The following is a 26,631-nucleotide window of genomic DNA, read 5'->3' on the forward strand; positions in this document are numbered from 1 at the left end:
GATGCCAAATTGACCCTACTGTATATATGTGTTCACCCTGTGATGGACATGCGTCCTGTCAAAAGATTATGTCTGCCTTGAACCTGCTGCTTGCTGAGCTAGGCTCCAACTGCCCCTTGACATTGGATGCATAAATAGCTGTGAATGATGCTTCTATAAAGTTGTTTTGGATTCATTAAATCAATTCTTTATCCTTCTTCAAACCGTCTTACCTTGGCCTCAGTGCCCAGGTACCACGACCTATCCTCATAGCATTGGGCAGAAGGCTGTCTCACTGATCAATCGAAATAATTATGCAAAATAGCACATTTGTTCCGAGATTGCAAAGGTGTATTTATTCACATATTAATATTACCGTTAAAAGTAAACTAAAATTACTTGCAAAGTACAGTTAATAATTCAGTAATCGCTGCAAATGAAAACATGACTGCACCTTCTAAAGATTACAAAAAAACCCCCAAAAAACTGACGAATACTATCGAACCACACTTGTGTCTGTGTCCTGCGGTATTTCGCTGACTAAAAAAACGGAGGTAGGCTTTGCAAAATGTGATTGTTTTTTTTGCAATCGGCATTTTTAACGATTTTGAACGCTAACTTAACTTTAAAGCGGGAACAGATTGGTGCTTTAAATTTGACTTCAATTTTTGTCAGTCATATTATTGCATTGTCAAATAATGACAATTAAAATGTCGCCATTATTAAATTGGCTTCGGGTGACGTCTGTATTGTAAAATACTGCAATAAACTTGTTTAAGCGTGATTCGGTCTCTTTTATTAATCTATACTTTAAGGGTATCCAGGTAATATTTTTTTTCCGCCGTGTTTCGCTGGTCATTGTTAGACCACACGAATAGATGGGAGGAGCACTGGAGTCCCGATCAAGGAAGCAGTTGATCCGAACGGCAGGGAACAACATCAGATCGGGAAGGTTTCGAATCATCTCCTCAGCAGACTTTTGCGCCCCGGTTTTAGGTAGGTGCAACGGGGCTGGTATGCCGGCTGCTTGTGTGTGACTGATTGCGCTTCACTAGAATAGCCATACATTTTGTTTCTAAGAATGAGGCCACGATTCATTCTTACGCATGGGAGTTTTTGTGATCTCAGCTGCCTGAGTCCCGGCCTGCTGACGGATAGGAAGTCATCTGAAGCCAGTGTGTGCGATTATGTGGCGAGGAGCTGGGCTGGGCTGTGCTGGGCCTAGGAACAGAGAATAGTCTGAGCCCAGTATGGTTATATCGGGTGATAATACTGTGCTTGGGGTTTCCCTAATGGATCGCATAGTAGGTGCGTTTTGTGCGACAAGGAAGGGATATAGGGCTTTAGCCAAGCATTAACTGCTAATCGATGACGCTTCGTTATATACGTTAATTCCCACTGGAGTTAAAATCATAATCCAGCACCGCAGATGCGAGTGAACTATGTGAATAAAAATGAGTGTCGATTATAGATTGACCGAACCGCTTCTATCAATGACTACACTCCGTTTTTTGTGGGTCAGATAGGCAGCAGTGCCTTTCAGCAGATTGTGTTACACTAGCATTCCTTCTGTAACTCAAAACCTCACTGTGCTTGAGTCGAATGAATCATTACAGACTTAATGGTTCTCGTGGCTCTCCCAAGGTAAACTTTTCACATCGATATGAAAGTTTAATGAGGTCTTTAAGAAGATATTTTTACATATTTATACACAACAGAAGTTTTTAAAGTTGTTGATATCACGGCTGTAACAATGACGGACGTATACGCCGTGTTTATCAATAAATCTGCGCTTTATAGAGTGCTGCATTTGAGTAATACTGTATACGGTAACATTCAAATAATTCTGAAAATAGGTTTACTCTTTTACAAATTGCCAAATTCGTTAGTAGTTATGAAGTTTAGAACCACTTTGAACTAGAGAATGTATAGTAATTATTTACCATTTCAGATTACATGTAAAAAATTCCTAAAATAGTCTGTTTTGTGCCGTGGTCTTCTGTTCTATTTATACATGTATAGGTGGACGATTACATGTGATAGATTTTCTTAAAGATCCAACTTTGTTTGTCCCCTATTCTAAAATGTTATGGATTAGACCCTGCCAGGTTTTAAAAAAGTTTTGAACAGATCCTCTAAGTGAGAATTTGATTTTTTCTAATTTCAAATAGTATGTAACATCAGTTACCCACTGACTTAAAATAGGTGGCATAGGATTCATGCCCAAAACTTGTGGCACAGTGAGGCTTAAGCTTGATTGCAAAGTTCACAGGATGGATCTTGCCCTGGAAACATTTTGGACAATTTTAAACAAGATAGATGTGCTTGATGATGATAATAATAATAATAATTCATTACATTTAATAGATTTTAATTTTTTAATTGTATGCTTTGCACATATGGAGCTAGAATGAATTCTGTGCATGGCTGTCTTACACTTCTTTTCTGAAATGGTGAGCAAGAGATCCTTTTGCCACTGTATTCTGGGATCTTTGAAAGGAAGGGACTTTATAAAAAAAATGTTATATTACAGAGATGTTGTCTGAGGCCTCAAGAGTGATCAATATTTATTCTGGAATAGAAATAGGTGGGAGCTGATGAAAATTGGGCAGATTTTGTTTAATAAAATTTCTGATTTGGAGATAGTGGAAAAATAGTGTTGATGGGAAGTTAAATTTGGAGTGTAATTGTTCATAGGATGCAAATACATTATCTGTGTACAAATCTCTAAATGATTTAATCCTGTATGTTTTCCAAATATTAAAAACTGTATACGTTTGAGAGGGTGGAAATGTTGGTTATCATGTAGACGTGCCACAGGTAAAAGTTTCTCTAACTTGAAGAGTTCCTACTTTGGTTCCATATTCTGAGTGAATGAAGAACAATTGGGTTATTAGTATATTGACAATAACTTGTATTTACTGGGGCGCAAAGCCAGGAATATAAAGACGTACTGCAGAATTTTATTTCTATTGCAGACCAAGCGTGTGTGTATGTTCATCTATTTCTGTCAATGTCCAGGTTTTTATAGCTTGTATATTTGTTGTCCAATAATAAAATTGAAAGTTAGGTAGAGCCATGCCACCCATCTGCTTTAGTTGGTTGTAGGGTCACCCTTTGGATGCATGGAGGTTTTGAATTCCAAATAAATGAGGTTATGATTGAATCTAATTTCTTAAAAAATGATTTGTTGATGTATATGGGAATGCTTTTAAATAGAAAAAAAATCTTAGTAAGAATGTTTACCTTAATGGTATTAATTCTCCCTGCTAATGTGAGTTGGAGAGTAGACCATCTATGAGTGTCTTGTTTAAGTTTTTCCATGTAGACAGCAAAATTTTGTTGAAAAAGAGCTTTTATGTTTACTTGTGATGTTTACCCCTAGGTATTTAAACTGATCAGTGATGATAAAAGGGAAGGTGTGCAGTCTAATGTAGTGTCCTAGAGATCTAGTTCACTGGGAAAAGCACACTTTTATTCAAATTTATTTTGAGTCCAGATAATCTTTCGAAATTCTGCTATTGCTATTAGGATTGCAGGCACAGTATTTTGTGGATCTGATTAGTACCATATCATCTGCATATAGATATATTTTCTCCAAGTCCTTCTCTAATAATCCCCTTTATCTCAGAAGCATTTTGAAAGTAAACAGCCAATGGCTCAGTGACGATTGCAAATAACAGTGGTGACAGTGGTAACTTGTCTAGTACCATGTTCTAGTTTGAAGTAGTCAGAAATAATGTTGTTAATACAAACTGAATCTTCAGGACTGGTATACAGTAGTTGGATCTATGCGCATATGTTCGGGCCAAACCCAAATTTGTGCAATGTAGTGAGTGAATAGGTAGTCCCATTGAACCATATCGAAAGCTTTTTCTGCATCCAGATACAATAGGAACTTGGGTGTGTTAGACTTTATGGGTGAATATATTACATTAAACAGGTGTCGAAGATTGGAAGCTAAGTGTCTGCGTTTAATATATCCGGTTTGGTCCTGTGATTTTACTGAAGGAAGCACTTTCTCAATCCAATTTAGTGTACTTAAAACCAAAAAACCGAAACAAAGGGAAAACTTGCAAAAGGCATAAGGACAGGCGGGGCCAGGAACTCGGGGCTCTGGACCAGCAGGCTGCAGTGCTAATTACAAGACTACCATGATGCTTATGTCAAATATAAACAATACTTAAAACTAGAATAACTAAGTAATACCTCAGTACCATCATTATTATTGTATAGATAATTACAAATGATCAATTTTTCTGGAACGTTTTTCTCTCAGACAGATATAGAAAAATGTCTTCAATAAAGTGAAATTAGGGCAAAACGGAGCGCGAAATTTGCAAACTAGTGCCTGCTAATCATTCAGAGAGAGAATATGTATACGATTGAATGCTGGAAATGTTTTATGTTTATATAGATTCATGTAGTTGATGAAAATGATTTTAACAGCATGACCAGTGCTTCTGGTGGCACAGTGGCACAGTGGGTAGCACTGCTGCCTCGCAGTTAGGAGACCCAGGTTCACTTCCCAGGTCCTCCCTGCGTGGAGTTTGCATGTTCTCCCCGTGTCTGCGTGGGTTTCCTCTGGGTACTCTGGTTTCCTCCCACAGTCCAAAGACATGCAGGTTAGGTGCATTGGCGATTCTAAATTGTCCCTAGTGCGTGCTTGGTGTGTGTGTGTGTGCCCTGCGGTGGGCTGGCGCCCTGCCCGGGGTTTATTTCCTGCCTTGCATCCTGTGTTGGCTGGGATTGGCTCCAGCAGACCCCCGTGACCCTGTAGTTAGGATATAGCGGGTTGGATTATGGATGGTTGGATGGACCAGTGTTTCCAAATCACAAATCTTTCCCAGCAACTCAGAATGAATATTTCTACCATGTAAAGCTATCTGTAATGTACAGGTAGGTGGGAGAAGCTACAAGTACACCACATGATATCAAGAATCCTAAGACCCTAGTTGTTAAAACATGTGTCACAATGGCAAGATGCTGCCTGCTCTGCTTTTTATAGCAAACAATGTTTCTTTCACCTGGAAACTGTTGACTTATTGTCCCTCTTTATACAACTGACTTTGAACACTAAGACAATTTAGCCTTTTCATAGTCCTCTTTCCATACTGCAACACTGGCTGGCTACCAGACAGAGTTTGGGTCCAACATACTCATGTCTGGACTGTTGTTTATTACAATCTTAGTAGTATCATAAACTAATTTTTGTTGAGCTGTGTAAACCTCCAGGATACTGTAAGACAGTAATGCTAATATCACTTTATTTTAGTTTGGTGAGCATTATGTATTACAAATACAGTACTACTGTATGTAAATAATTGCCTAAAATGATGAAGGCATCAGTTAATATTCAGACTATGTGCAAGTAAGTAATGCCTGCTTGAAATGCTAAGTCTGCCCAGCTTGATTCAAATCAAAGTATTTTTCAGTACTTTTAATGTAGGCTTTGTGTGAGCAGAACAGAGTCCAGCTGGAAGTACTTTTCAATGAACATAACATTCTTTAACCCACTAAATCCATTTTTGGGTTGCAGGAGGAGAAAACCTAACTTGTCAGCACTGTATTCAAAGTAGGAAACAGCTCTGGACAAGGTTCAAGTACATGACAGGCCTCACACATGCACATACCAAAATTTACATTCACATGAGCCAAGTTTGAATGACCAGTTCACCTAACGAACACATCCATGGAGATGTGAGAGGAAAGCCAGGGTTACCCAGGAAAAAAAATATGCAGACATGGGGAGATTGTTAAAATTCCAGACATACAAAGACTGGGTGTGTGTTTCAAACTCTGGATAGTATATGTGAGATTTATCAGATTGGGTGTACAGTGGGTAGTGCATCTGTCTAACAGCTACAGGAAAATGGGTTCAAATCCTGTACCCAACCACAGAGTTTACACATCATTCTTTATTTAACACATTAAATTATGAATAATCACATTATTTAAAACACACTTTTTAAGATATGCAGTTCCTTTTTTGATAAATAGCATAACTTTTATGCTTTTTTTTTTATTAACACAAGTAGTATGCCCATGGTCTCACTTTAATTGAAATGAGGCATGTAAACCTCAAACAACATGGGTAAGAGCAGAAATCAGTAGTAATAATGTGTATGTCAAAACAAAAAAAAAAACACTGCCAATATTTTCAGTTTTGCAATTAGAAAGGATAAAAATTTTGCTTTTATTTTGATACACAGCACCACTCTGTGTTGTTATGCATGTATTTCATACTAAAATGGACTAAATCACATCAATTGGCAATAGTAGCCAAAATAAATGGGAACAACCGAAAGACTCTAAAGTTGAAGATCCAGTTTAAAAAAACAAAGATTATTAGTATGGCAAGATTTGTGTATTAATCAATTGTGGGCATTATGCAGAGTTTGCCTTACCAATGTGCCTCCAGTTTGGGAGTGTAACGAAGCATTTGTTGGAAAATTGAAAATAGTGTCTCACTGTTACTTGATAAATGTCTGGAAAAAACATAACTCAGAAAAGTATCATTCTTGAATGTGTATATAAGAGCAAACTGCAGAAAAGGCTATATTATCCCAATAAAACAATTTTACATTTTAAAAAGGCAATATAAAATTTGCCATGCCATCTTTTGTTCAGTTGTATATAAACATTCAAATGGCAATACTATTCACATATACTGTTTCTCCAGAGTCTACACTGGCAATTGCTCATGCTTAGCTGTCATGCATTGTCTTTGTTGCATTTTATGTAATCCTCTCCTTATTTTACAGTGCATACTGTATATTCTACAGTGCAAATAATGGTTCCAGAATGAGCAACAACAAGGCACTGAATAAAGGATTTCACAGCACCCTGTTTTCTTAAGTTGCCATCCCATAATTTGATGTTAAGTGAATGGGAAATTTTAATACTTGCTGTAGATAGGTTGAACCTAACAAGCTGCACTGTTTCTACAATTACAAAATGAGAAAAATTTAAACAAGCTTTTGCCTTGTTAAATATATTTTATTATCTAAAGCATTATGGTAGCTTTTCTGTAGTAGTGAACAAATCTGGCCAGAATACTGAATGTACTTTATTTTGTGGGGGTGTTGAGATATCGGTGTTCTTTAATCTTTTGTGGGATGTTGGGATGGTGTCTGGAGGGTAGTACACTGCATGGCACCCTCATTTTAGTGTGTGTTTTTTATTAGGTGGTTACACTGATTAGCCTTCCTAGGCAAGCCTATGCTGGAATACTGGAACAGAGAATCCATCTTATAGTTAAAATTTGCATCCTCAAGGAACAATGCAGATTCTGGCTGTGAACAAGTAGGCCACCTCTTTTGTTTCTTGTACAGATATCTGAGGGGTCATATAGCTTTGAACGTAATTAATGACAATGAACCTCATTGTTACTCCCTTTATTTGTAGAGTAAGAGTTGTGTTTTCATACATGTCATTAGACTGAACTTGTTTACTGTTGGTATGAGACTCTACCAAGGCTGAGTCCTTTCTGTTTTCCTGTTTTCGAATTTCATAGAGAGGATATAAAAATATTGCTTAGGTTTGGAGAGTATGCAATTAGAGAAGCTAAGGATTGCATACCTGCTTCTTTAGGTTGATTTTGGCCACAACAGACCGTAATCTCTTGAGCTGGAATATCCGAGATAAGAGCTAAGTTCAGTGTATCAGTCATTCTACAAACTGACTGTTGTTTATGGACATGAGCTCAATATAAGAAGTAACTGAAAAAATGAGATTGAATACAGGTGGCTGATATGAGATTTCAGTGCAGGGTTGCTTAAAAGTCTCGTTATATATATATATATAATACTTATTTTTTAGCAACGTCACGTTTCCAACAAGTTTGATGAAAACCAGTGGCTTACCACTATCACACAAATGAGAGGCCATCCCTCACATACTTTTATTGTCTTTAAATGTTGATTCAGACCTCCCTTTCAATTGCCCTATTGCCCTGGTCTTGCCTTTTTGCCTGCAAATGGAGCTCAACCTTTGTGTTTGCACAATGAGCTGCTTAAATTCCAGTTCTATACATGTCTAGAATGTGTAACTTTAAAGCCTAACTTATGGTCTCTCTATTCCACTGCCTTTACCAGTACAGTCTGCATGTATTGTGAAATATTATATTTTATGGTGTTTTGCGTTCATTCATTCATCCATCCATCCATTATCCAACCCGCTATATCCTACCTACAGGGTCATGGGGGTCTGCTGGAGCCAATCCCAGTCAACACAGGGCGCAAGGTGGGAAACAAACCCTGGGCAAGGTGCCAGCCCACCGCAGGGCGCGCGCACACACTAGGGACAATTTAGGATTGCCAATGCACCTAACCTGCATGTCTTTGGACTGCGGGAGGAAACCGGAGTACCTGGAGGAAACCCACACAGACACGGGGAGAACATTCAAACTCCACGCAGGGAGGACCCAAGAAGCGAACCCGGGTCTCCTTACTGCGAGGCAGCAGCGCTACCCACTGCGCCACTGTGCCGCCTGCCTTCATTCAGCTATTACAAAATATAATTGGATTGTGCTTGCAGTGTAATAAAGTGTACACTTCAAAATGAACACTAAAAATATTTACAGGCTGAGTAAAGAAAATACTGTTGGGTATTCAAAAGAAACTATTTGATTGTGTTTTTCTTTCAGCTTTTTTATTGTGTACATGACTGTCTTATTTTTCCAATTTCTAAGACAGCTGCAATTAGTCAGCTCTGAGTACTTTCATCCTCTCAAATTCATATTTCCAACATTTATATCTATTTTTTAAATATAGATCTAAATATTTTATATATCACTTAATATGGAAATATGCATCTGTAGAAATGTTTAGATTATAAATATTAATGTGGATAGAAAAAAGTATTGCTTAATATAGAATTAAACACTTCTTTTGTGTAAACATTGTAATCTGAAATTGTTTAGTTTTTGTTTTAACAAAAGCTTGAGTTGTAATATTATTAGAAAACTATGGAATTTTTCAGTAAGTCCAGATCTGTTTTGTATATCAGAAGGAAATGAAGTGGGCTGTGGTTTCCTCCTTTTGTTGGGAGAGGTAGTCAGCATTAGTTTAGCTTCATGTACAAATCTGTTGTGCTAGTTGGAATTATTTAGTTATTTTGACACAAAAACACAAAATAAACGATATACACATGCAACTCCAGATATAATAATGTTATGATCCTGGTAACTTAGTAATTCAAGCATAAATAGTTTGTAGTATTACCTTTTAATTTTTATATACCATGTATTGTGAGAAGCATGATCTGTGTGCTTACAGAACCCAAATAGGGAAACACAATAGTACCATAGCATTTAACAACAGCTTTAAGTAATGAAATGCGAAATGTACTGCTTACTTTGCACAGTTTCTTAAATTATATGGAAAAACTGGTGTTGTGCAAGGTTATTGAGAAAAAAACTAATGTTTATTTCATTGAAAACAGATACATTAATTTTCTGAAATTGCTTAATTCATTTCCGGCTTGAGGGCAGCTAGCACCAGGTGAAAGGCAGAAACCAGCCCACCTTAGAGTGTGAGTTATCATATGACACTCTAGTGCATTCACTCATAAAGCATTAATTAATCAGACCTTCAGATCTTTTGAAGGTGGCTAGAAAGTGCCACACAAACCTCAAGAGAATGCAACTACGTAAACAGCTGGGGCAGGATCTTAACTAGTCCAGAAATTAATAAATACATTTATAGTTGGGTGAAAAGAAAATCCACAAAATTACTTTTGAAACTCCACAAAGTAAGAACTTAATACTATTTTGTAAAAACCTTATTATGTGTAAAAAATTCTACTTATGTTATGTAGTAAAAGCTGTAACCAGTTTGATAATTTGTTTTAGTATGTTACTTTTTTTAATTTGACTCAAAAGTGTGATAATGTGGTGATCATTGTGATCAAAGTATGTCCTCTTAGTGATGGACTTGCATGACTTGCAGCCTCTTTTTCCTCACAACCTAGAGAAGGAAAATGTGTGTTTGAAAATAGATTAATGTATTTAAGTATTCCATTTGGAAATCTAATGCATGTTTTTGCATTTTTTTAAACATTTTTTGGTATGGTTTTACATTTTTGTTTTTATTGTGGTAAACAAGAAAACTTGAAATGTGTAAAGGCAGAGTTTTATATATTTCTTTAAAACAAACTCAACAAACCCTCCTACTTCTAAAAATGAAGCTAGCTCAACATGTAAAAATAAGGCAGGTGTATAAGAATGTATGGAGCTCATTTTTTAAAATACTATAATATACAGATGATGTTTTATTGGTGTTCATACAGTATGACATTTTTAATATGATTGATAAGTATTTCTCTCATCATACTGGTTTTAAGAAAACTAAAAATGAAACTTGAATAATTACTTTGTCTTTGTAAACAATCCTTATTGTAAAGAGTATAAAACTTATTTCTTGCTTCAATTTAATTCTGATGAGGTGTTTAGGATTTTTACTTAGTGGTGGAAAAATAAGTACAAACAGCGAAAATGAAGCTCTTAGGCATGATTGGCATGAGTAGACAGGATTGAGCAGTGCAGAAAATTTGAGGAGCTTGGAGTAAAATTACTAATTCTCCAAATTTAGAGGAGCCAAATTAGTTTTTTTGGGCATGCATTTAAGAAGTTCCCTGGGTTCCTCACACAAGGGATACCAAGCCTGGCTTGTTAAAATGAGACTTAAGACACAGTGGAGAGATTATATGTCTGGGCATACTTTGCAGTTTCTGGGAATTCCTGAGGAGTATGATATGTGGTAGAAATCAACATCTTAAAGAAAGAAACTTGTCCTCTAGTAGAACAAGTCTGATAAAACCTCTTTGAGTCATAAACTAGGCAGGAGGAAAGCAGTTGATTTTGTCCTTTATTATACTTCAGCAAATGCTTGAACAGGGAGCATTCTTTACAGCAGTTTGTTACAGCATGATGAGAATGGTCAAAATATTAAGGGTGTAGGTCTGTTTTATAAGCAACTGAATTTAAATAACAGTGTTAGTCAGTGCATACATTTACTCTGGTTGATGCATTGGTTTACACTGAAATCATCAATGTAAAATAAAAATCTATTTTATTATATTCTTATTCTTCATATACCCTTTGGGTTGATCCACCACCCTTGCAATTTCTGTGTATGGAGCAACTATCCATTCTGGTTGTTTACAGGACATCTGCTGACTTCTTAGTCATCTTTCAGTACATTTTGTGTGTTACATCTTTGTCTCTGTTGTTCACTTGACCTAGGACTGGGTGATAATGGGGGATAAAATGCTAAAGATAATTAGCGTAAAATAATTTTTCCTCAATAGAAACACAAGACATGGTCAATAGAAAGTCAAATGAATTAATTCCATCCATGTTTTGACTCGCAATATGAAAAGCCAATGACAATGAGAACAGCACCACACCAAACCAATCATGTGGCTGGACTAGAGTTATAACCATGTCAGGTTAAGTTGCCGCACACAGCATGGAGCTGGCAGCACCACGCATGCTAATTTTGGGTTGCAGCAGCCGTGTATATCAGTAGGTCAGGAGTGGGAGCAAGATAAAAGAGAAAATAATGACAGAAAATGTTAACAAAAACCCAAAAAAATCAGCGTTACCGAAGAAGACACCCCAATGGACACAGCCCAAGGCTCGGTGGGGTGGAAATATTTTGGCTATTTAAAGTCTGACAAGACGCAGAGTAGCATGTACTGCAAATTGTGTTGATTGCATGTTCCCACAAAGACAAGTAATACCACAAATCTTTTTGCCATCCTTTAGAGCACGCACAATGTAAGACTTAGAAGTCCTAGACCCGAGCAAGTGCTGCACTAATGGCACTCTTGTGCCTTTTTTTTTTTTAAAAAACCTTGGAGCCTAAGCTGACCAGAACTGAGTGAATATGTCCATTTTGTTTATGTTCTCCTTCATTTACATTTGAAAGCTGCTTACATTTGTACCAAGGATATATACAGAATGTTTTTAATCTGTTCATTTGTGGGTTTGTTTCCCAACCATTTAAAACTGTTTACTTTTGAAAGCTGCTTAAATTTGCACTGAGGATATGTACAGAATGTTTTTAATCTATTCATTTGTGGGTTTATTTCCCAACCATTTAAAACTGTTTGAATCTATACGAAGGAAAGGATACAGTATAGAGTTAGTTGTTTTTTAGATTTTATTTTGTAATAATACCTTCTTTTTCTTTCGGCTGCTCCTGTTAGGGATTGCCACAGTGGATCATCTTTTTCCATATCTTCGTGTCCTCTTCATCTTGCTCTGTTACACCCATCACCTGCATGTCCTTTCTCACCACATCCATAAATCTTCTCTTAGGTCTTCCTCTTTTCCACTGGCAGCTCCATTCTTAACATCGTTTTCACAATATACCCAGCATCTCTCCTCTGCACATATCCAAACCAACACAATCTTGCCTCTCTGACTTTGTCTTCTAACCATCCAACCTGGGCTGAACCTCTAATGTACTCATTTCTAATTCTGTCCATCCTTGTCACACCCAATGCAAATCTTAGCATCTTTAACTCTGCCACCTCCACCTCTGTCTCCTGCCACCGTCTCCAACCTATATAACATAGCTGGTTTCACTATAGTCATGTAGACCTTCCCTTTCACTCTTGCTGAAACCCATCTGTCACAAATTACTCCTGACACTCTTTTCCACCCTACCTGCACTCTCTTTTTCATCTCTTCCACAATCCCCATTACTCTGTACTGTTGATCCCAAGTATTTAACTCATCCACCTTTGCCAACTCTACTCTTTGCATCCTCACCATTCTACTGATCTGCCTCTCATTCACACACATGTACAGTGGAACTTCGGGTCATGAACGTCTCGGAACACGTACAAATCGGGTTATGACCAAAAAGTTTGCCAAACTTTTGCATCTGTTCACGACCACACACTCGGGTGACGAACAAGCCAGTTTCCCTTCCAATTCGTACGCGCCGATGATTTTCGCACGTGTTCAGTCTCTCCCTGTACATTGTTCTCAGTCAGACGTGCGTGCATTCGCTGTGATCTTTTTGTGCTCTATTTCGTGTGTTTTTGAATCAATTTTGCAATTAACCATGGCCTCTAAGCAAGTGAAGAGTGTTAGTGTTGGTGAGAAGAAAGTTTGAAGAAAACTGAAATCGAATTAAAGAAAGAAATTTTTGAAAAGTATGAGCGTGGTGTTCGTGTTACTGATATTGCCGCCGAGTACAAGAAGTCAAAATCAACGATTTCAACTATTCTAAAGCAGAAAGAGGCCATTAAAGCAGCTGATGTTGCAAAAGGAGTTACAGTGTCAACCAAGCAGAGGCCTCAAGTGCTGGAAGAGGTGGAAAAACTGTTGCTAGTGTGGTTGAACGAGAAGCAACTTGCAGGGGATAACGTTTTATTATCGTTCATTGCATCAACCTCATTGATAAAGCCTGGGAAGACGTCACATACTGGAACTTGAACTCGGCCTGGAAGAAACTTTGGCCTGAATGCGTTCCTGAATAGGATTTAGAAAGATTTGAGCCTCCTGTTGTGGATGACATTGTGTCCATGGGCAAGATCATGGGTCTTGAAGTGGACAATGAGGACATCGAGGAGCTGGTCCTGGATCACAAGGAGGAGCTGACGATGGAGGAACTTGCTGAACTCCAGCAGGAGCAGCATAAGTTGCTCACCGAGGAGCAGCCCTCAGGAGAAGTAGAGGAAAGGGCGGTTATAAAAAGTGATGCAATAAAAGCCGTCATGGAAAAATGGAACGAGTGCCAGGATTTTTTCGAGAAGAACCACCCTGACAAAGCGGTTGCGAATAGAGTGATAAACATGATGGATGACCATGTCGTCTCACATTTCCGAAAAATTTTAATGTGTAGGAAAGGGCAAGTCACATTAGACCTCTATTTCGCGAAGTTTGATCCACCAGCTAAACAGATAAAAACACCAGAAACCCAAGAAATCACAAGAGAGAAAACACCTGAAGGAGAACATCCCTCCATTGCACAGAGGGACTCTCCCTCAAAACTGTAACCTCCTCTCCACCCAGCTTCCTCCTCACTTCCTTCATGCCAGAACTCGACTCATGCAAGGTTAGTTTTCTTGGTTGTTTATGGTTAGTTTTTTGTATAAATTAAGGATTTTTCAAATTTTCATTTTTTTTCTCTGTGCTTAAAACTCATTTAAAAAAAAAAAAAAAAAAAAAAAAGTGTTTACAGCGAGCAGTTCATAAGGCTGTATTGTGAACTCTTGCAACGTTAGTTTTCTCTGTTCAAGGTTTTCTCAGTGTTATTCAATGTTTTTACATTTAGTTTACTATTACACTGTGCATTCTATGGTATAATTAACTATTTTTGTGCTTAAAAATCTTTAAAAAATATACATACAGTTTGGACGGCCTGGAACGGATTAATTGTATTTATTTTACAATCCTATGGGGGAAATTAGTTCGGGACACGACCACAATTTTGAAACAAATTACGGTTGTGACCTGAGGTTCCACTGTATTCTGTCTTGTTCCCACTGACCTTAATTCCTTTCCTCTCTAAGGCATATCTCCACCTCTCCAGGGTCTCCTCAACCTGCTCCCTACTCTCGCTACAGATCACAATGTCCTCAGCAAACATCATAGTCCACGGAGACTCGTCTGTCAACCTGTCCATCACCACTGCAAATAAGAAAGTGCTCAGAGCCGATCCCTGATGTAATGCCACCTCCACATTGAATGCATCCGTCATTCCTACCGCAGACCTCGCCACTGTCACACTTCCCTCGCATATATCCTTTACAACTCTTACATACTTCTGTGCCACTCCCGACTTCCTCATACAATACCACAACTCCTGTCATGGCACCCTGTCATATGCTTTCTCCAGTTCCACAAAGACGCAATGCAACGCCTTCTCTATACTTCTAAATAAACACTCTTCAGAGCAAACATCAAATCTGTGATGCTCTTTCTTGGCATGAATCCGTACTGTTGCTCACTAATCATCACTTCCCTTCTTAACCTAGCTTCCACTACTCTTTCCCATAACTTCATGCTGTGGCTCTTTAATTTTATCCCCCTGCAGTTACTACAGCTCTGCACATCCCCCTTATTCTTAAAAATCGGTACCAGTATACTACTTCTTCACTCCTCAGGTGTCCTCTCACTTTCCAAGATTCCGTTAAAGAATCTAGTTAAAAACTTCACTCCCTTCTCTCCTAAACACCACCATGCTTCCATAGGTATGTCATCTAGACCAATTGCCTTTCCATTCTTCGTCCTTTTCATAGCTGTCCTTACTTCCTCCTTGCTAATCCGTTGCACTTCCTGATTCACTATCTCCACATCATCCAACCTTCTCTCTTTCATCAGTCTCTCAAAGTACTCTTTTCATCTGCTCAACACACCCTCCTTGCTTGTGAGTATGTTTCCATCTTTATCCTTTATCACCCTAACCTGCTGCACATCATTCCCAGCTCGGTCCCTCAGTCTAGCCAATCAGTATAGGTCCTTTTTCTCCCTCCTTAGTGTCCAGCCTCTCATACAACTCATCATACGCCTTTTCTTTGGCCTTCGCCACCTCTCTCTTCACCTTACGCCTTATCACCTTGTACTCTTGTCTACTTTCTGTATCTCTCTGACTATCCCACTTCTTCTTTGCCATCCTCTTCCTCTGTATACTCTCCTGTACTTCCCCATTCCACCTCCATGTTTCCTTTTCCTCTTTCCTCTGTCCAGATGTCACACACCAAACACCCTTCTTGCTGTCACCCTTACTACTTCTGCTGTAGGAGCCCAGCTGTCTGGTAACTCTTCACTGCCACCCAGTGCCTGTCTTACCTCCCCCCTAAACTTAACCTTGCAGTCTTCCTTTTTCAACTTCCACTATTTGATTCTTGGCTCTGCCTTCACTGTCATCCTCTTGTTGATCTCCAACTTCATCCTACAGACCATCATCCTATGCTGCCTAACTACACTTTCCCCTTCCAGCACTTTGAAGTCTTCAGTCTCCTTCAGATTGACTCATCTGCATAGGATATAATGTACCTATGTGCATCTTCCTCCACTCTTGTACGTCTCCCCATGTTCCTCCCTCTTCTTAAAATACGTATTCACCACAGCCATGTCCATCCTTTTCACAAAATCCACTATCATCTGACCTTCTTCATTCCTCTCCTTGACACCATACCTACCCATCACTTCCTCGTCTCCTCTGTTCTCTTCACTAACATGCCTATTGAAATCAGCTCCAATCAACGCTTTCGTCCCTTGGGTACACTATCCATCACTTCTCATTCATCATACACTCAACTTGTGGGGCATATGCACTAACAACATTCATCAATACAATTTCAATTTCCAGCCTTATAATCATTATTTTATCTAATAGTCTTTTAACCACCAAAACCCGCTTGACATACTATTCCTTCAGAATAACGCCTACCCCATTTCTCCTCCCATCCACACCATGATAGAACAATTTAAATCCACTTCCGATCCACCTGGCCTTACTCTCCTTTCATTTAGTCTCTTGCACCCACAATATATCAACCTTCTTTCTCTTCATCATATCGGCTAACTCTCTCCCATTACCAGTCATACTGCCAAAATTCAAAATTCCTACCCTCATTTCCACTCTTTATCTACCTTCTCTCTTCTTCCTCCGGACATGTCTCCCACCTCTTCTTCGGCCAACAGTAGCTCAATTTCCGGTAGTATCCTGTTGGCTAACAGTACTGGTGGCTGCCGTTGTTAACCCGGGCCTTGACCGATCCAATATGGAAATTTGTATTGTTGTCCGCATATTGATCTGGCAAAATTTTACACCGGATGCCCTTCCTGATGTAACCCTCCCTGTTTTTCTGGGCTTGGGTCAGGCACAAAGAAACACACTGGTTTGTGTGTCCCCTGTGGCTGGGTTTATTTTGTAATAATACCTACTTTATTTATTTGGAACTGACCAATGAATTTACTTTAGTGTGTTCTCCTGTAAAACTTAAGTACTTTGAGACTTTATTTTGGTCAATTCAAAATAAATAAAATAGGTAACACAAAGTATTTAGTTTTGCATTTAGTTTGTGTTTTCCTGTAACACTTGAAGCTTTTGATTTGTCAGAATTACGATTTTAGTTTATTATATATACCTGTTTTATTTATTTGAAATAAAGTTGTACAATGTTCTACATTACATGTGTCATGTTTGACTTCTGACAGAAAATAAAAAAGTATTTAAACCAAAATTAACCTCATATTTCCACATCTCACTTAGGAGTAAAAAGAAACTTTTAATTTGACAGAAATAGTGATTTGATTTATATTGTGATACTAGCAAAATACCCGCGCTTCGCAGCGGAGAAGTAGTGTGTTAAAGAGGTTATGTAAACATATATATATACATAAACATATCTACATATATACATATATATATATACATATACACATCCACATATATATATATATACATATATCAACATATATATACACATACATATACACAGATACATACATAGACACACACACACACATATATATATATATATATATATATATACACACATACAGACACATATACATATTTATATATCTACATATATATACATATCTACATACATACACATCTATCTATCTATCTATCTATCTATCTATCTATCTATCTATCTATCTATCTATCTATCTATCTATCTATCTATCTATCTATCTATCTATCTATCTATCTATCTATCTATCTATCTATCTATCTATCTATCTATCTATCTATCTATCTATCTATCTACATATATATGTCTATCTATATATATACATCCCCGTGCTTTGCAGCAGCGAAGTACTGCTTTTAAATTTTTATTAAGAAGAAAACCTTTTTAAATTGAGTGAAAATCTACCAATAACAATTTGTGAAGGATCTGTTTTTTTGTGAAGCTGACTTCACACAGCCTCTCCGCTGTTTTATAAACGAACGTCATATAAGGTCTTCCTTTTTCGTTGCTTTGCCAACGGAAGCAGTTTTTTTATTTAATCCTGTTTTTACGATTGTTCTGTTTGTATATCACGTTGTCAGTTCAGCGCTCCGGTTGTAATATGACCAAGCTGTGCAAGCACACTCTTGAGAATGCAACATATAGTTGTACAGGAGAAAAGCAATCTTGCCTGAAATCAATGGCAACCTTTTGTAGGTCTATGAACTTAATTTAAACTTTAGGTTTACACGGTGCTTTCTTTCCGAAGTACCTGCACTCATGAATATGTCTGTATGCGTCAGTCGCTGAAATCCCCGCGGTTCGCACCGGCGAAGTTCTGCTTTTAAATTTTTATTAAGAAGAAAAGAAAACCTTTTAAAATTGAGGGAAAATATAACAATAACAGTTTGTTAAGGATCTGTTTTTTTTGTGAAGCTGCCTTCACTCAAGTGATCACTTCGAGCTTTAAGCCTGAGAAATCACCCCGTAAATGCACATGTTTAATTGCACATCTGTTAATATGTATGCTTACAAAGTATTAAAAGACACTCAATGATTACACAGTATTAAAAGACACTCAACAATTAATGTCATTTACACACTCAACAATTAATGTCATTTACCTTCGTTCCCGTGTTTGACTCGTGCTGTAAATCTCTTCCTTGTTTTCACTTCACGTGATTACGTAGGAGGCGTTATACGTGATGACGCGATACGTGATTCCGCCTCCTCCATTAGAGGTTATGTAAACATATATATACATAAACATACTGTATATACATAAATATATACATATACACATCCACATATATATACATATATCAACATATATATATACACATACATATATATATATATATATATATATATATATATATACACACACATGCAGACACATATACATATATATACATATACATATTTGTATATCTACATATATATACATATACATATTTGTATATCTACATATATATAAACATATATACATATATATACATATTTGTATATCTACATACATACACATATATCTATCTATCTATCTATCTATATATATATATATATATATATATATATATATATATATATAATATACATATACACATACACATATATATATATATATATATATATATAGCTGATTACCCAGTGGATTCGCTCACTGAGTGCAAGAGAATAAAATAAAATGTATGTATAAAATAAGTTTAATTGCCAAATTTATTTTTCCACAAATAAAGAGCACTTACAATAACATAGAAATCAATATAAACAACATTAACATCATTATCATTTGAGAATATGAAGTAATATATAAGAAGCACATTGCATATAAATATAAATTATTAAACATTAAAATGTTCTTCTATAAAACACTACCGTGGCTATTCGTTTGTCTGTCCAGGATTTTAAATCAGCTGTAGCTCGCAAACCGTTTCACCTATTGACTTGAAATTTGGTACACAGATACTACGTCACGTCTACTATTCGCTTTCCCACACATATGAACACATATATATATATATATATATATATATACACACATACATATACACACACACATACACATATATACATATACATACATAGTGCGTTGCAACACGGGCTGTGATTGTTACATGGGAGGGAGACGACAAATCACAGCTTCCCGCTTTCTAATCGGGCTTGTGATTGCTGCTTTGACGGATGCCCAGATCCCACAGTATTTCCCCTTAGGAGAGGCGTTAGGCAAGTGTAATTGAATAGCGGTGCTGTAAGTTATTACTCTTTTTATCTTTATTTTATTTTATTGTAGAATCAACTCACAGCTGCGCGCACCAGTGCGTGCGTGGCGGATGCGTACGGCTGACGTTTTCATTGTCTACCACCTTCGCTAATCATTCTTGAGGCAGATTGAAGACTTAAGTGCCAGCTTAACTGAAAAATTAAAGAAAACATACTAAGTTTTAAAAAAAATGAGTTTTAACGGGAAAAGATGCCGACGAAAGAAGAGAAGCAGCGGGACGCTAGGGTCAAGAGCTGCTCATTAAGCAGCAAGCGCATCAACCTCTGAGCAAACGAATGGTAAACGTACAGAGAAAGAGGATAAATACTATGAATGGTCATGTCAAGTGTATTCACTCCACGTTATCGTGCAGTGCGCTGTTACTGGTATTTTGATAAAAGAATCTGAATAACATATAAGAAGCGTATAAATTATTAAACAGTAAAACATTAACATTTAAGAAGTAAAGATACATTGAGTACTACTGTAGTGCTTTCGGGTATAGTACATTTTTTGTTTGCCCATTACATGCATAAATGTATACATTTTTTGGTGTACCTACCCAAGAACACGCAACATGACCCGGCAGTTAAAAATGTATCGCTCCAGCAATTTTAACTGTGTTACAAAGTCATCTAATATGGTATTGCAAACGGCAGCGGGAGCGTTTCTATAAACTCAATTTAAACTTACTGTTTACACCGTGCTTTGAAGATGCATAGTATGCGACACGTGTTTCGCCGTAATTGTGGGCTCATCAGGAGTACACAGTCACTGCACTCCCTTACGGGAATCGATCCTCGGACGTAGAGGCGAAGCCCCTAACGTTGTGCCACGGCGTGAGGTTCGTTCATTTGACAGCATGTAGATCGGGGTAATTACATTGCAGGCATTCGTAGTCTGAGTCACAATCTGATTGTATGGGTGGTTACCTACCAGGTAACGCTTGTGGTTGGTGAGCAAGTCGGCTAACTTCTGCCACGGTGCCCTCTTTCAGTTGCGAGAAGCAGATCATACAATGGTTGAAATAGTTTAATATATATAGCAAAATCACCGCGCTTCGCAGGGGCGAATATGGTATTGCAAACGGCAGCGTTTCTATAAACTTAAAGTTACGGTTTATACCGTGCCTTGTTTCATATTCTTTTCCTACCTTATCAATTGTGTAATGTATACCTCGTGTCTTCTCATTAAACTTGTATCTCGCGAATATGGCATTGCAAACGGCAGCGGGAGCGTTTCTATAAAGTTAAGGTTACGGTTTACACCGTGCTTTTTTATACCTCGTGTCTTCTCATTAAACTTGTATCTCGCGAATATGGCATTGCAAACGGCAGCGGGAGCGTTTCTATAAAGTTAATTTAGACTTACGGTTTACACCGTGCTTTTTTATACCTCGTGTCTTATGAAGATGCTTGTATGCGTCACTCACTCGCTTCTTATTGTTTCGCTGCCTTGTCAATTGTGTAATGAATGTTTTCTTCTGCGCTCTTTGGGGCTCCTCCTTCTTTTCTACGTACTGAGTTCACAGTCAGTTCACGTGATTACGTGGGAGGCGTGATGACGCGATACGCAACTCAGTCTCCTACGGCCATCTTGCTGCCTACCATTACAGTATATGGACAAAAAAGAGGTTCCAGTTATGACCATTACGCGTATAATTTTGAAATGAAAACTGCCTAACTTTTGTAAGTAAGCTGTAAGGAATGAGCCTGCCAAATTTCAGCCTTCCACCTACACGGGAAGTTGGAGAATTAGTGATGAGTGAGTCAGTCAGTCAGTGAGTGAGTGAGTCAGTCAGTCAGTCAGTGAGGGCTTTGCCTTTTATTATTATAGATATATCAATATTGACTGATATGAAGAAAATTACCATGATAAAATATTTTCTCATATTGGCCAGCCCTAAATTGAACTTTATGTGGTTTCCTGGTAAGCCTGAACAGGTTTCTGACATTTATTACCTTTGTTATTTCTTTAAGATGAATACTATGTTACCCTAAAATGATTTTTTTCAAATTTCAGCCTTGTTAAAGCTGTACTATCATATATTTTGGACTCAACAACCTGTACTCCCTTCAACCTCAGGGTGCATCTTCTTCAATAACAATCCAATCACCCACTCTGTCCTCGTGATCTGGGGAAAAACAGTAATCAATTTAAATTATTCAAATAATATCAATATCGAACATGGATAATCAAAGACAAACAATATGATGTAGAATTGTGTCCCATAACCTCAAAACTTCTAAGTATGATGATAAAGCATTGTCAATAACAATTTGATCAGTGTCATATTTTAAACTGTGTTTAAAGTAGCTATTTGATTTCCTTCTTATCCAATAAACATTAGCTATGTTAGTTCAAAAGTATCCTTTATGATTAGCTTGTTTAATATCATTGGTGGCAACACAGACAGCACAGATATTTACCTAAAAACTTCAAATGTTTCTAGTTTATGTTGCCAATGATGTATACAACAATAACCAGAGGTATAGTCCTTATACAGACAACCATGCTCGCATTATCATGCTCGCATTCACAGAGTTGCCCCAATTTACATTAAGCTGTGGTCTTAAACTAGGTTATTCCATTAAAAGCAATCCGTTATCTTGCTGAATGTAAGTGTCAGTCCTCCCTTCGGAAAACGTCAGCACTACTCTTGTTAATGAAAGTCACTGGCTTATCTCTCTATTATATAAAAAAATCTTCGGTCAAGACGTGATTTTCTCAGAGACACTTTAACGTCCCGCGAGACAAGGAGGACAGCTGCTGTACAGACTTTTAAATGTTCAAAGCGCAGTGTGACATGCAGATCATGCAGCATGGCACAAGCAGCAGCAGCAGCAAGCCAGTTGATCGAGCATAGAGACATCCCGTGAGACAAGGAGGACAGCTGCTGTACAGGCTTTTAAATGATCGAAGAGCAACGCAACATGTAGATCACGCAGCACGGCACAAGCAGCAGCAAGCCAGCTGATCGAGCATAGAGGAGGTAAAAAAAAAAATGTATTTTTTTCCCATTGTATCACCATTTAAGAGGGGGTTTTGGAGGAGTGACCGCATTTTCAGCCCCCCCCCCCCCCCCTTCACAGCGTGAGAGCCAGAGATGCAAAGTGGCTGGTGCGTATCGTGCCCCGGGTCTAAGGGGGTGGGCGAGCAAAGTGAGCAGGGGGCAGAGCCCCCTAGTGTATTTAAATTGCAGTCTTTTGTCACCAGTTAGTACTCTTGGTTTGTATCTGGGCTTTCCAATTTCACAAACTACACACTCACCACATGCATAAGAGACTTGTTCTGGGCTGTGCCTAATTATTATAATTTTGCTATCTTCTGTATTACTTCATCCCAAGAAGCCTTAGTATTAATTATTTGTCCTAACTATTTCTGTTATATGTCCCTGAGTACCCCAGTTCCTAAAAACACTGTTCACTATCCCACAAACTTCATTTCACATATACCGTGTTCTACACACTTCAAAAGGTTTGTACTATACGCCTAATGCCTAATATCATCCTATTGGAATCCTAATGTTGCATCTTTTGTTCCATCCTTCTGTATCAAGTACTGTCACAAAAATACAATTAATCATAAAAAAATAGTTATTTAAACAAATTGTACATTTAGCTTGTTTCAAGAGTCTTCTAGTTTAAAATATATCTTCACCTTATACAGGTGGAATCTCATTATAACGAAACTCACAGGACCATAAAAATATTTCGTTATAGTGGAAATTCATTATAATGAATATGAAGAAAATACATACAGTATTGTGACCAGAGCCGCGGGCGTTTCTCTGTCTAATGGCAGCGGCACAAGGACAGATCCGTAGCTGCTTTACAGCCTCTGGTGAATAGTAAACAAAGGGCAAAGCAAATGATTGTCCCCTGCAGGATCAAGGTTAACGCATACCATGCTTATTGCATAATGTTTAACATTTAACACCAGGCTTTGATCTGCTCATCCTTACACTCTCCTGATCTATCTTTTCCAGACCGCGTCTGCCACAGCAGTGATTCCGAGCCGCTGGTATTCTTCTGTTCTGAAGATGGGAGCTAAAGCTGGATGATTACTCCCATGTTGCGGCTCCTAACAGCTCCTATTCTGAGTGGAGTCTTGATACTGTACCTGTCTTCTCTGTACAGTAATAAACTACTTGTATTTTTCTTGAAAACCTAGACTCATCTTACCTGTCTCTCGTGCAACTCTGTGACAATGCCTGTGACAATACCAAGCTTGACAGTACATGTATAAAAAAAACAATGCTTCTTAACACTGGAATCCCTGAAGCATACAAAAATATTCATGTCTTCTCAGTGTCTTGTTGTTACTTACTTGGGTTGTAATTCAAAACACAGTTCTCAACAAAATGTTGCCAGATGTCCAAGATCACAGCAAATCTATTGTTTTTCACACGTTCTGCATGGGTGTCTTTGTTGTTAAAGTGCAAATGCCGCATGATAGTCTGATAGCGGTCACAGGACATCGTATTTTTGATTGCTGGTACAACAAACAGTTCTAACTAGGCATCAACCACAGCACTAACTCTGGTCATCGCTGCTCTTGTCAAAAGAATGGAGATAAACGGCATCAACTCAGAGAGGGAGAGGAAAGTTCATTGTAACCCCTTGAATGTGACTGAGAGAATAAAACTGAATAAAAAAAAAAAGTAACTTTTACAACTAACAAAATTTACACTGGGTGTTACAGACTCAAATCAAATATATCTTTTTATTATATAATAGTAACTAGCAAAATACCCGCGCTTCGCAGCGGAGAAGTAATGTGTTAAGGAGGTTATGTAAACATATATATACATATACATATATATACATATCTACATATACACATATCTACATATACATATATATACATATACAAATGTACACATCTACATATACATATACAGTGGTGTGAAAAACTATTTGCCCCCTTCCTGATTTCTTATTCTTTTGCATGTTTGTCACACAAAATGTTTCTGATCATCAAACACATTTAACCATTAGTCAAATATAACACAAGTAAACACAAAATGCAGTTTTTAAATGATGGTTTTTATTATTTAGGGAGAAAAAAAATCCAAACCTACATGGCCCTGTGTGAAAAAGTAATTGCCCCCTGAACCTAATAACTGGTTGGGCCACCCTTAGCAGCAATAACTGCAATCAAGCGTTTGCGATAACTTGCAATGAGTCTTTTACAGCGCTCTGGAGGAATTTTGGCCCACTCATCTTTGCAAAATTGTTGTAATTCAGCTTTATTTGAGGGTTTTCTAGCATGAACCGCCTTTTTAAGGTCATGCCATAGCAGCTCAATTGGATTCAGGTCAGGACTTGGACTAGGCCACTCCAAAGTCTTCATTTTGTTTTTCTTCAGCCATTCAGAGGTGGATTTGCTGGTGTGTTTTGGGTCATTGTCCTGTTGCAGCACCCAAGATCGCTTCGGCTTGAGTTGACGAACAGATGGTCGGACATTCTCCTTCAGGATTTTTTGGTAGACAGTAGAATTCATGGTTCCATCTATCACAGCAAGCCTTCCAGGTCCTGAAGCAACAAAACAACCCCAGACCATCACACTACCACCACCATATTTTACTGTTGGTATGATGTTCTTTTTCTGAAATGCTGTGTTCCTTTTACGCCAGATGTAACGGGACATTTGCCTTCCAAAAAGTTCAACTTTTGTCTCATCAGTCCACAAAGTATTTTCCCAAAAGTCTTGGCAATCATTGAGATGTTTCTTAGCAAAACTGAGACGAGCCCTAATGTTCTTTTTGCTTAACAGTGGTTTGCGTCTTGGAAATCTGCCATGCAGGCCGTTTTTGCCCAGTCTCTTTCTTATGGTGGAGTCGTGAACACTGACCTTAATTGAGGCAAGTGAGGCCTGCAGTTCTTTAGACGTTGTCCTGGGGTCTTTTGTGACCTCTTGGATGAGTCGTCTCTGCGCTCTTGGGGTAATTTTGGTCGGCCGGCCACTCCTGGGAAGGTTCACCAATGTTCCATGTTTTTGCCATTTGTGGATAATGGCTCTCACTGTGGTTCGCTGGAGTCCCAAAGCTTTAGAAATGGCTTTATAACCTTTACCAGACTGATAGATCTCAATTACTTCTGTTCTCATTTGTTCCTGAATTTCTTTGGATCTTGGCATGATGTCTAGCTTTTGAGGTGCTTTTGGTCTACTTCTCTGTGTCAGGCAGCTCCTATTTAAGTGATTTCTTGATTGAAACAGGTGTGGCAGTAATCAGGCCTGGGGGTGGCTACGGAAATTGAACTCAGGTGTGATACACCACAGTTAGGTTATTTTTTAACAAGGGGGCAATTACTTTTTCACACAGGGCCATGTAGGTTTGGATTTTTTTTCTCCCTAAATAATAAAAAACATCATTTAAAAAGTGCATTTTGTGTTTACTTGTGTTATATTTGACTAATGGTTAAATGTGTTTGATGATCAGAAACATTTTGTGTGACAAACATGCAAAAGAATAAGAAATCAGAAAGGGGGAAAATAGTTTTTCACACCACTGTACATATGTACATATATATACATATAAATATATACATATCTACATATATATACACATATATATATATATATATATATATATATATATATATATATATACATATGCACACATATATAGCAAAATACCCGCACTTCGCAGCGGAGAAGTAGTGTGTTAAAGAGGTTATGTAAACATATATATATATGAATGGAAGAGAAGGTCTGTGATACGGTTTGGATATTTGCAGTTGGAGATCCACAAAGGGAGAAAAAACGAATCACGTATCATAAAATACCCCCCCCTGAATGTGCTGCTATATATTGCCTTTGATTCTTGTAAGTCTAAGCATTATCCTCTGATGAAGACCCCTGATAGGGGTTGAAAGCTCAGGAATAAAACTATTTTATGATACGTGATTCGTTTTTTCTCCCTTTGTGGATCTCCAACTGCATATATATATATATATATA

At 37.8% G+C, this 26,631-nt stretch overlaps 1 protein-coding gene across 1 annotated transcript in view; it reads left to right on the forward strand.

The window, feature by feature from the left end:
• Positions 1-840: 840 nt before the first annotated feature.
• LOC114641919 (frizzled-6) overlaps positions 841-26,631 on the forward strand; it is a 198,822-nt gene continuing 173,031 nt past the window's right edge. The window contains exon 1 of the mRNA XM_028790945.2: positions 841-975. The gene's annotated coding sequence lies outside the window, so the exon portion shown is untranslated. The remainder of the gene's footprint in view (positions 976-26,631) is intronic.

Source organism: Erpetoichthys calabaricus, chromosome 13 (assembly GCF_900747795.2).
Source record: "Erpetoichthys calabaricus chromosome 13, fErpCal1.3, whole genome shotgun sequence".
Lineage (NCBI taxonomy): Eukaryota > Metazoa > Chordata > Cladistia > Polypteriformes > Polypteridae > Erpetoichthys > Erpetoichthys calabaricus.